A 12142-nucleotide genomic window follows, 5' to 3' on the forward strand; every position below is an offset into this window, starting at 1 on the left:
GGGTCTGTCCGCGTCTGAAGGCGTGTCGTGGTCCTTCACTGAAGACCCCCTCCCTCCCTCCCTCCCTCGCTCCTTCCCTCCCTCCCTCCCGCTTTCACAATCAATGGAAACTAAAGCGCACAGAATGGATGAATAGTCAGACCCGAGTCACCCTGTTTTGTTTGGCGCAGCTACTGGTGGGCAGGAGTTAAACTACAGCAGCCCCCTACAGTAGCACTTTAGTTAAACAGTCGGAGCTCAGCCAGCGGCAGCTTGGACAGAACGTCCAGGGAGGACATGTGTCCACAGAGAGGACAGACACTTGATTGAGTTTCACAGGTTCAGTCTGATCCCAGAACACTTTCCCTGAGGTTCCTGACACCTTCGGGTTTAAGACGCGTAGATGTTGTTAAACACCAGTTACTGGCCTCGAGGTTCAGTTCCAGATCTGGTTTCCTCCAGTTCAGGAGCATCACTCATCAGAAGTGTGAAGCTGCAGCTCTGAGACAGGTCCAGAGACACGAGGCTGTAAACACCGGGTTCTGTCTCTGCTCTGAGTGAAAGTGTCTCTGGTGATAATCGTGATGGACACGTCCATTAACGCAGGAGGACTTTGTTCGGCTGCTGATTGGAGTTAATGAGTAACTTTACGCACACGTGACGCACGAGGTGAAGTCGACTCGGAGGAGAAAGGGAAAGCGTGTCGCTTGATTTCTGGGAGGAGAGGGGTGGGGGGGGGGGGTGGGGGGGGTGTTGGTGGGAGGGCGCGCGCCTCCTGTGACAGGTAACGCGCACCGGAGAGACGTGACGTGCGTGTTTGAACATAGTGAGGCATGTGATGTAGAAAAAAAAAATCACTTGTAATGAACATGATGAAGAAACATACCCCCCCCCCCCCGCCCCCTCCTGCACCCTCCTTGTCCCGGTGCACACAGGCACGTGCACACACACACACACACACAAACACACTGCAAGATGAAAACAAACAAACTCGTGCTGCAGAATGTTGGTTAACATTTTTAGAAGAAAATAAAAATGTATGTGTGTGTGAGTGTTGGGGGGGGGGGAGTAGGTATTGTGTGCAGGCTATATGGACGTGTGGGCGCGCGCTCAGCTAAGGGAGGCGCGCGCACGCTGTTATTGAGGGGAGAGCAGGTTGCTGGGCGAATTACCATACAGCTGAGGGTGTGTGTGTGTGTGTGTGTGTGTGTGTGTGTGTGTGTGTGTGTGTGTGTGTGTGTGTGTACAGAGCAAACTTACTCCCTCACCACACACACACACACACACACACACGCGCGCAAAATAACAAAAGTTCCCCTCATGTTGGCCACGCGAGCGACTCCAGCGCGCGTCACCCTCCCCCCGCACGCACCTACACACACACACACACACGCACGCGTGCACGTTTTTTCTTTAATCTCCGCTCAGAGAATGAGAAGAAGAGAAGAGCAAAACGGGAGAAGCAGGAGTCCGGCCCCTCCGCTCGTTCACCCTCCGCGCGGCTCTGCCAAGGAATGTCTCTCTCTGCGCCTCTGACTCCATTCAAAGCATCACATTCTTCCCACAACCACAAACAGCCTCCAAAACATTTCAAGGGTGTGTGTGTGTGTGTGTGTGTGTGTGTGTGCAGAGGAGGAAAGAGAAGCAGCAGGAGGAGGAGGAGGAGGAGGAAGGGGTGTAAACAATTAACTGAGTCAGGGGTTGAGACCAAGAAACATTTTTCTCCCCAAGATTTTTTTTAAATTAGCTTCACACTGCGTTGTTGGCTCTTCCCCCCCCCCGAACATCCCCAGAAGGCCGAACACAAAGAGGTTCGTCCGGGGAGGGAACAGCTGGAGGGATCAGTCCAGCGCGCACGACTCTCACATCCACGTGCCAGGAGCAGATCTGGCATCTGTGGCATCGAACCTGCGCTTTATCCGACTCCAGTGGCTCGTTCATATCAGAGGGTCTAATTTTCCCGAACCACTTGGGTCGTGATCTCCAAATAATAAAAGCCTCCATCAGCAGTTTGCTCCCGTTCAGAAACACTGACTCCACGTGAAGTGACACAAAACGCGTCTTATCACATTTCACTCCACTTCGCCTGAGATACGTTCACACTTCCCCGGGTTGTGGGGCGCAGATATCCTCGCTGTGTGAGCTGCTCAGGGGCTGTTGGGGGGGGGGGGGGGGGGGGGGGGATGAGGGGGCAACTTGCATGGGATCCCATTGTGGGGAGCCGGGCCAGATTGGGAGGTGAAGTCGGGGAGGAGGAGGAGGAGGCTCCATTTGCATGTTATTACCATAGCATGCGTCAGGCCGTATATAACAGGCGACAGGCCGCCGGGCTGGAGACAGACGCACATTCACAGTGAGGAGAGACATAGGGGAGTAGAGGGGAGCATGTTGGACCAGTGACAATCTGTCCCTGGGTTCCACAGAGACCTGAACACAAGAACATCTACTTCCTTCAGGAGTCGGTCACTAGCTCCACAACAACAACACAAGGAACCGTCATTTCCCCCCTTTTTCACCGCACTGGATTATCGCTTCATAACGGAACCGGAGGACTTCTCTGTTTTATAACTCACCGCAAATCTTATTTTGTGGTTTTATTCTTTTTTTTTTTAAGAGTTGGGATTTATCCTCTTTCGCTCCTCGGGACATGAGTGAGAGCGACGCGGCTGACACTTGATGAGAAAACCCGAGAGGCGCCAGAAACGTGCTCGATGCATCTTCCTCAGAGGGACTGAAGAGGAGCAGGCACCCTGAGGAGCAGCCCAGACTTTCTACCTTATTTATTCTTTATTTATTATGTATTTATTTAATATGGGGCGCGTCATCCTGCTGACTCTCGCCGTCATGTCCATGATGCTGTGCCAGGTAAGATCCTCAATGTCTCTTTTATCCAAACAATGAACCATCACATCCCCCCCCTCGCATAAACACACACACACTTCTCCCTCCCATCACTCCCACCACAGCACACACACACACACGCGCAGGGCCGTGCGCGCAGTTACTGACAATAAGCTGCTTTCCTCCGCAGGGGTTCTGTTCGGGAGTGTTTGAGCTGAAGTTGCAGGAGTTCCTCAACAAGAAGGGGGTGCAGGGCAACAAGAACTGCTGCAAGGGAGGTCTGACATCAGCCTTCCAGCAGCAGTGCGAATGTAAAACCTTCTTCAGGATCTGTCTCAAGCACTTTCAGCCCAACGCCTCCCCGGAGCCTCCGTGCACCTACGCCTCCCCGGAGCCTCCGTGCACCTACGGCGGCGCCGTGACGCCCGTCCTGGGCTCCAACTCCTTCCAGGTGCCCGACGTCATCCCGGAGAGTGCATTCAGCAACCCGGTCCGGATCAACTTCGGCTTCACGTGGCCGGTAAGTGCAGCCGCTCGTGTCCTGGTCGCGACAGTAGAACTCGCGCCCTTTTCTTTGTTAAATCCGTGCGTAAAAACGCACAGCGACAGCATGTCTGGCCACAAGTCCAGACGCAGAAGGTTTACGGGTGTTCAGTTTCATGGGATCGGGTTCTAGGCGGTTTGTTTTCCGCTCAGTGGCTGTATGGCACAGTCGCCTCGGGCCTGTGCTTGATGTTATCTTCGCTTCTCCGCTGGCCACCTGTCTCATGAAGCCATTTGTGTTCTCAGGGGACCTTCTCGCTGATCATTGAGGCATTGCACACCGACTCCAGAGACGACCTCTCCACAGGTAGGAGATACACACCCTCCCTTTTCAATGAGGTCACATTTACGCACTTTCCCAGTATCTTACCCCCCCTCCCCCCCCTTTTTTCCATCCACTTTCTTCCCCCCCCCACACGCGCTGTAGATATCCAGACCGCATCATCAGCACCATGACTATCCAGAGGCATCTCACCGTGGGAGAGGAATGGTCCCAGAACCTGCAGCCAGGCGGCAAGACGGAGCTCAAGTACTCGTACCGGTTCGTGTGCGATGAGCACTACTACGGGGACGGCTGCTCGGTGTTCTGCCGCCGAGGGACGACGCCTTCGGCCACTTCACCTGTGGAGAGCGCGGGGAGATCACGTGCGACTCCGGCTGGAAGGGACAGTACTGCACAGAACGTGAGTGACAAGACGTGTTTCATTGGAAAGCGTGTGCGTGTGTCTGGGGTGGAAACAGAAGGAACACAGGAAAATATACATTTCAATGTTTTAAAAAAACAAACATAAAGTTGTTAGATAGTTTAAGTAAAGTTTATAAGAGTGTAAATCCTAAATATACGTTTGATATAACGGGTTAATTTTCTATGTTGGGTCTATAACCAGATCCAGTGAGTTCCGTTAGAAGGCAACTTGTGCGTAAACACCACACACAGCCCCCCCCCCCCCCCCCCCCCCTTCCTGCTGCCACACGCACACGCGCACACACACACACACGACCACTTGATTTATTCTAAGGAAAGTTTTTGGGAATAATCTCACGCGTGCCATAATTTACATGCTACCTTCCAATTCGTTACTCCCGGAGTGGGCCGGCGCTGATTGGCTGAGGCGGGGGAGGTATTGTTGAAGTGGGCAGCTGCCGCAGCGAGGAGACAATGGAGCAGCTGTCGCGCACTGGCAACACACTCGCCAGCTGTCCACTCTTATCTGCCCCAATCCGAGACATTAGGGGAGTGTGTGAGTGTGTGTGGGTGCTGTGAGCGCGCACAGAGAATGAATAAAGAGTTTTGACCCGCAGAGAAGAAGAAAAAAGAGGGTGGTGGTGGTGGGCGGGTTGTGGGGGTCTGTGAGGTGTGAGTGTGAGTGTGTTTGTGTGTGTGTGTGAGAGAGAATACACACACTCCATCCTTTGTCTCTGAACTATGTTAAGCAGAAAATTCTTTCATGGTGATAAGGAGATTGAGTTTAAGGTAGCATCTAGGCCCCTCCTCGTTCCTTCCATTTTCATGACTTTGTTGTTTTTAAGAGAAAAGTTTTATTTCGTTAAAATGCCGAACAAAGACCCAGAGTTTGTTTTTGTCTCCACGAGTCTAAATGTGTCTCTGTCTTCCTGTCTTCCAGCGATTTGTCTGCCAGGCTGTGACGAGGAACACGGCTTCTGTGAGAAACCTGGAGAGTGCAAGTGAGTCCCCCCCCCCCCACACACACACACCCATCCCCCACCCCCGTCAGGTCGTTAGTTAATTAGTGCGACTCGTACGTAACGTGAGTGGACTGACCGGTGTGTTTCATTTGACAACAGGTGCCGAGTGGGATTCAAAGGCCGCTACTGCGACGAGTGCATCCGTTACCCGGGCTGCCTCCACGGACCTGCAGCAGCCCTGGCAGTGCAACTGTCAGGAAGGCTGGGGGGGCTCTTCTGCAACCAAGGTGAGGAGAGGGTCTGATTGGATGACGAGAAGCAAAACGAACCAGAGAGACACAACGATTATTGTAGTACTTTGGTTGAATGAGTCGAAGCTGGAGAACTGGAAACTCGATTAGATCTGGATAAAAGGTTCAAGGTTCCATCTCAGCTTCAGGAAACAGCCGTTCAGTGGCTGGAGCTCAGGTTGTTCCCACAGGTTGAAGCGTTGTAGCCTACATGTCCAAAGAAAAGCCACTTTCAAGCCAATGTAGACAAGTTCAGGCCCAAGCTGAATGTTGCTCTGTGGGTTTATATGAAAGCGTCACTTACTGGGAAGAGGGGATCGAGGACGACAAGAGACGAGTTCGTAGAGCAGGCGTCAAAATCTCTTTGGTCCTTCTTCACTAAAAAGTTTTTGGAAAAGTTAAAAAGTTTGCAAGGGACATAAGGGAGGAAGCGAAAGCTAGTGAGACATTCCAACGTGGAAGTATCAACAATGATGAACAGTAATAACAACGACAGAGCAGCTGTTGTCTCCGGGTGAGGACAGAAACCAAAAACCTCTGAAAAGGAGAACCAGTCAGCCGGGGGACAAAAATACACTCTCTCTCTTTCTCTCTCTCTGTCTCTCTCTCTCTCTTTCTGTCTCTCTCTGTCTCTTGTCCTGCCAGTTGTTGAACTGTGGCTAATCCACATGTGCTGCTGTGTCTTTATCCAGATCTCAACTACTGCACTCACCACAAGCCCTGCGTGAATGGAGCCACTTGTAGCAACACCGGCCAGGGCAGCTACACCTGTTCCTGCAAGCCTGGATTCACTGGGGCCAGCTGCGAGGTCCGGGTCAACGAATGTGCTGGAAACCCCTGTCGCAACGGAGGGAGCTGCGCGGTAAGTCTCCTGGAAACAACTGGAAACTAGAACAGAGAAATCGGAGGCTCAGAGACAGCCGTCTGTGTCAGCTGCGATCGCAGAAAGATCTTAACCTTTTCTTTACCCCCACCCCACCAAAGGATTTGGAGACACATATACCTGCACCTGCCCTCACGGATTCTATGGCAGCAACTGCGAGCTGAGCGCCATGACGTGTGCCGACGGGCCCTGTTCCAACGGAGGCCGCTGTGCCGACAACCCCGACGGAGGCTACTTCTGCCAGTGCCCCACAGGATACGCGGGGTTCAACTGCGAGAAGAAGATCGACCACTGCACGTCCGCCCCTTGCTCCAATGGTAAGAGGCACGAGATCAGAGATGCTTGTTTACCGTCTTCCTCTGTGGATCCAACACTAACACCACTCTCTGTCCTCAGGTGCTCGCTGCGTGGATCTCGTCAACTCGTACCTGTGCCAGTGTCCGGATGGCTTCAGTGGCATGAACTGTGACCACACCGGGGACGAGTGTCTGATGTACCCTTGCCAGAACGGTGGGACGTGCCAGGAGGGTCCCACCGGCTACACCTGCACCTGCCCACCGGGATACACCGGTCGCAACTGTAGCTCACCCATCAGCCGCTGTGAACACAACCCTTGCCACAACGGCGCCACCTGCCACGAAAGAAACAACCGCTACGTCTGCGCTTGTGTTCCTGGCTACGGCGGACGGAACTGCCAGTTCCTGCTTCCAGAGCACGCCGCCATCCGAGGGTCAGAAGTTCCTGGATGGCGGTTGGGACCGGGGTGGCCCTGGTGCTGCTCCTTCTGGCGGGCTGTGCCGTACTTGTTGGATTTTTCCGATCGAAAGCTCAGCGCGGAGGTCAAATCGAAACCGTTGGTGAGGAGAGACAATAAACAACCTCACCAACAACTGTCACCGCAGTGACCGGGACCTGGCAGTTAGCATTATGCCGACGCCAGGCGTCAAAATATCAATAAGAAGATGGACTTCTGCAGCAGTGACCCAGATGAAGGGTCTTCACCGGAGAGGAGCAGCTACAAGAGCCGCCATCAGCCTGCAGACTACAACCTCGTACACGAGGTCAACTATGAGCAGGCGGCTAAAGAGGCCATGCTGGACGCAGCCTGCGAGGACAAGTGCCAGTCCCAGGACTCGATCGAGTTCGAGGAGAAGCGCAGCAAACGTTTAAATGGTAAATATCTCGTCCTGCTGAAGCTGACCTGAGATCTGTGGCTGTGGACGCGATGACACTGACTTCTTCTTCTTTTCTTTCTCTCCTAAAGCGATGCATCAGAAAAGAAAGCCCAGAAATGTCTGCATGTGCGGACACCAAGTACAAATCTGTGTTTGTCATGTCGGAAGAGAAGGACGAATGTATAATTGCAACTGAGGTGAGTTCGGTGTTTCTGTGAAGTAAACTCTTCTCTCCGGTCATTCCACCAACAAACACTAACCTTCCTCTGTCTCCTCTTGTGTCTCCAGGTGTAACGAGCCACCAGTGGGCTGCCCGTTGCTCATTTGCTCTATGGGAGAGTTTTTATACTCCTTCAGATGCTGCTCTAACCCTAGGGGGAGGTGTCCCACCTTGAGACTGCTGCTGATACTGAGACGTTTAACTGATATCAGAGTGAGCTGGTTCTCTACTGGAAACTAAAGTGCAGGCAGCGGCGGCCTGTGGGGTGAGAAACTGGCGGGGGGGGGGGGGGGGGGGGGGGGTGAAATAGAGAAGTTTACGGTTAAAAGTAAACTGCCACTTAGCTTTCTGTCCTGCCTTTTGTCGAGGAGTGGGAGGGGGGAGGGGGGTAGACATAAAATATTAGGGAGCGCTGGCGATAACAAGCGACGCGACGAGTTTTTTGCAACATTTGCACCCAGGCCTTTCTCTGACCCACACGCCGGTGCTGACGGAGGAGCTGCACCAGACGGTGGATGTTTGGCCATAGTGGCCTGTTCTTCATGAGGCTGTGCACCCATCACCTGTGAAGACTGTATGTATACTTGATCACTGTGTTCGCCCAAGTGCGTTTTCTTCCCGGAGCCGTCCAAACCATTTATGACATAGCAATGTTCATTTTCTTTTTTTTTCATTTCTGGGGGACATGAAAAATGTGTCTTAATTAAATAAATAAAAAAAAAAATGTTGCTTTTTTATACAGATTGTCCTTTTTGTAAAATAAAGAAAAAAAAGAAAAAAGTTAAGATTTAAGATTATGATTTAATTAAGTTAATTTAATGATTTCGTGTTATTTTTATTTTGTATTGTATATTTGTGATGTTTGTTATGATTATTTAAGTTGCTTTTTTAATGATGATATTTGCAAAGGCACTTCAGGTCAATGGGACTTTTTGTTTTTTAAAGAAAAATGTTATTTAAGAGGGATTGTACTGTACAAATTGTTATGTTACTGTCTCCTTTACCATTTTTGAATGAAGGAATTAGCCAAGACTATTTTTCCAAATAAATATTCCTAAACGTGAAATTTTAAGTGCGTCCAACTTTTTTTTGTGTTGTCCATCTGCAAGAGCTGTGAAAGAGAAGCAGACATTTCTTTCGGGGTCTGTGAGCAAAGTGAATCAGTAACATCTGTTGTCTTCCCCTGGCGAACACATAGTGGGCTGCTCTGTGCCGACACTGCTGGCTGCTGCCAGAAGTTGAAAGTGTCTCCCTGGAGACGGGCGAGGGGGCCTATTCATAAAAAACAATGTCCCTACGCTAGATTTACCACCGCGAGTTCCCCCCCTAAAGAAGGAGGCAGGTAATTCATGGCTCTAAAATTCAGATCAATGTCGGGGAACGCCTTCTGGACATCCTGCACTTTGGTTTTTCCTCCCTTCCTGTTTTTTCTCACAAATGTCTTCAGAGGCTTTTTTTTCTACGACTATTAAACCAAAAAGCTTTTTCTTCTTTTCACCCGAACGCAGAAACCATTTAGAAAGTAGAGAACTTTCTGTATAGATTGTGTTTCTCTCCCTCGCATGTTTAAGTCCACCTCAGTTTTCTGTCTTAATTGGCCCACAAAGACGTTGATTGTGTTTTAGGCACAAATAACTGTAAATCATCAGCCCGGTGGAGTCGGCCTCTGCTGGGGTTTATAACCCCGTGGCATTATGGCAACAGACTTCAGCAGACAATGATGGAATTGACAATGGGGCACACAAAAGGCCACCCTTGGGAGAGCCTGCGTGTCCCTCGGCATGCTGGGAGAAAGAGAGTAACAGGAACAGATGTTGTTGAGTAACAGATGCCTTCTGGCCAGAGTTCAGCCTCAACCAGCCAGACCTTCAAAGACTCAAGCTGGAGGGAAAAAGACAGATTATCAATGGGCCTTCGGGAAAATACAGCTTTTATATTGTCCCGGTGAATCAGTCGGGAGTTTTGAGAAATGGCAGAGATAAGAGAATCTAACAGGACTTTTGTGTCGCGTGATGAACACAGACAAAGGAACTACAGTGGAGAGAAAGGCAGGAGGAGAAAAAAACACTGAATGAAGGAAAGATCTTTTCCACGTTTGAAGGACGACACTGGAAACTAGCTTTTTATGGACTTGACAAAAACAAATAAAAGTTCATCATCAGAATTTTTTTTTTTTTTAATAAAATGTTTTTTTTTGTCTATTTCCAACAGGGATGCAAACGGTTCACAGCTCTTGGTGCAGATCCAAATATCTGAGATGTGGTTTCACATGATTCACTGCATGTTCCAGCAGCTGTGCAGTAACAGACCTGTCACTCACACCAATGTGTCGCTGAGATAATGTGGATAGTAGAGACTAAACCGTTTGTGCGGATGTTCAGTTGTTTGCATGTTGTGTGTTTTTGGGCCTTGACGAAGGATCTGAATCCGTGTTTCACGGCTGCTTTACAAAAAACAACCTCAAAGATAAATCAAGCAAAATATCAAAAATACTAACGCAACAAGTCAGAACTCCCAGTGTGAGGTGGTTGATTGTTTCACTGAGCTGTGACACACACACAGACACACACAGAAACACACACCCACACAACAACAGCTGGCCTGGAGCCATAGAAGCCTTTTTATTTGGAGAAAGAAATCTTTGAAATCACTCATTTTTAAAATTCAATTAATTCATTGAGTACGACATCTAAGTTCTCAGAAAAGTTAAAATCATGCCTTTAGTCTTTTTATACATAAAAGATGTGGTTTTACGATGACAAGTGATTTATTCTTTTTTAATTATAAAATGAATGTTTCTTCTTCTGACATATTCAACATCTGTTAAAAGAAATATTAATGTAGAAAAACAATTACCAACTTCCCCCCCACCCGCCCCTCCCCAGATAAAACAAAAGACAGAAAAAACAACATAAAAGGCAAAACACAGTACGTTACAATGCAATGACATGGCTTCATAGCACACATATTACAGTACTGTACAAGGGTCCGCCTCAGACAAAATGCACCAAAACCACTTCCACTGCTGAGGGTAGATCAAACCTCGGAAACAGCTCAACACTGCTTATTTACCAAGCCCAGGCCACAGCGTGGTGTTGGCAACTGGCAAATGAGGTAAAGGTTTCCAAAGAAAGCACCAAAGGTTTGGCGATTACATTTCTATATAGCTTATATGCAACAGTGAGTTGAGGGCGTTTCAGTCCAGCTTCTCTTTTCTTTTTTAATTCAACACTGGAGAAACAAAGTACTGAGTCGGCAGATTAAAGGCCAATGAACACACGCTGCCGGGCCGGCTCTGCGTAAATAAGCAGGTTCTCCACATTGAAATGGGCCATTTAATATTTATAGTGACGTCCAGACAGGAAGGATTTTAATCTACGTCTCTGCTGGACTCACTGTTTAAGTGGAAAATAATAAGTCTTCATTAAAGTGATTTGTTTCTCTCTCTTTAAGGGAGGAGCACTTATGAAATCATGTCAATTTGAAGGCTCTTACAAAGCTTTAGGTAAACGACTGAATATCTCATAAATGTCTCGACTGACAAACATTAAGAAAATGAGCAAAGCAGGGACACGTAGGGTTCTTTTAAAGATCACCTCTCAGGTGCAAAGAAAGGAAAACAATCTTAGGCCAAATACTTCAGGGGATAACATCTAGGTCTAAGTAACATGATGTGCAAACTTAATTGTGCATAGAGATCAAATTGTAATAAATATTAATGTGATAATTATCATTATCACGAGTTTGACTTTGTCAAAACTTGTAGGGGTGATTGTACATTTTCATGATTAATTTAGTTTTACTAAAACGTTAAAAAGATTTTTTTTATACAATGCTGCAAGAAAAGCTTTTATATTTAAATTTTTTTTTTTTTTTAGCAACAAACACTTCCCATTTATTATTAACCAGAGCCCTGAAAGACAAACACAACCAAACACTCATAAAAATCCTGATAAAAGTCACTGATTTGTCATAGTTATTCAACCAAGTCTAACTTCCTGTGAATGGCTCTTTCACTTTAAAAGTTGTATTCTTTTTTCTTTTTTTAACGTTCTGAGCTGTTTCTGCATCGAAGAATCACACGAGCAACGAAGAGCAAACTGAGCGTTATAGGATGTACAGGAACTTTACATAGAAGTACTTTAGTAAGCTTTTAAAAGGTAAATGGATCTATCGTAGCTTTAGTTTTCACTGTTTCTTCGTCTGATGTAGCTTAAAAGATGTGAAGCATAATGCCTGTCTTTGGACCACCGAGGTAATTGTAGGTGTGTGTGTGTGTGTCTGTAAGAGTGTGTGTGTGTGTGTAAAACATGCTGAAATGTTTCCCAAATATTCAAATGAGAAAATAGTGTCCCTCCGAGCCGCCGGGGGCTCGTCCTGGTACGAGGTATATGATCCTGGGCCGACCGGTGGCGCCTGTGGAAAATGTTACAAAGCTGTCTGATGGATGATGGTGAATTTCATTCACACTGCTGTGCGTCACGCCGCCGCCTCCTCCTCCTCCTCCTCCTCCTCCTCCTCCTGCTGCTCCTCCCATGCTGCACCCCCCCCCCCCCCTCCCTGC

At 48.6% G+C, this 12142-nt stretch overlaps 1 long non-coding RNA gene and 1 pseudogene across 1 annotated transcript in view; both read left to right on the forward strand.

Annotated features, from left to right (window-relative positions):
- Positions 1-2749, forward strand: part of LOC133954141 (uncharacterized) — a 5597-nt gene extending 2848 nt beyond the window's left edge. The window contains exon 3 of the long non-coding RNA XR_009920752.1: positions 2594-2749. This is a non-coding gene — a long non-coding RNA (uncharacterized LOC133954141). The remainder of the gene's footprint in view (positions 1-2593) is intronic.
- A 26-nt stretch (positions 2750-2775) lies between these two features.
- Positions 2776-7851, forward strand: LOC133954132 (delta-like protein A; annotated as a pseudogene).
- The last annotated feature ends 4291 nt before the right edge of the window (positions 7852-12142 follow it).

Source organism: Platichthys flesus, chromosome 5 (genome assembly GCF_949316205.1).
Source record: "Platichthys flesus chromosome 5, fPlaFle2.1, whole genome shotgun sequence".
Lineage (NCBI taxonomy): Eukaryota > Metazoa > Chordata > Actinopteri > Pleuronectiformes > Pleuronectidae > Platichthys > Platichthys flesus.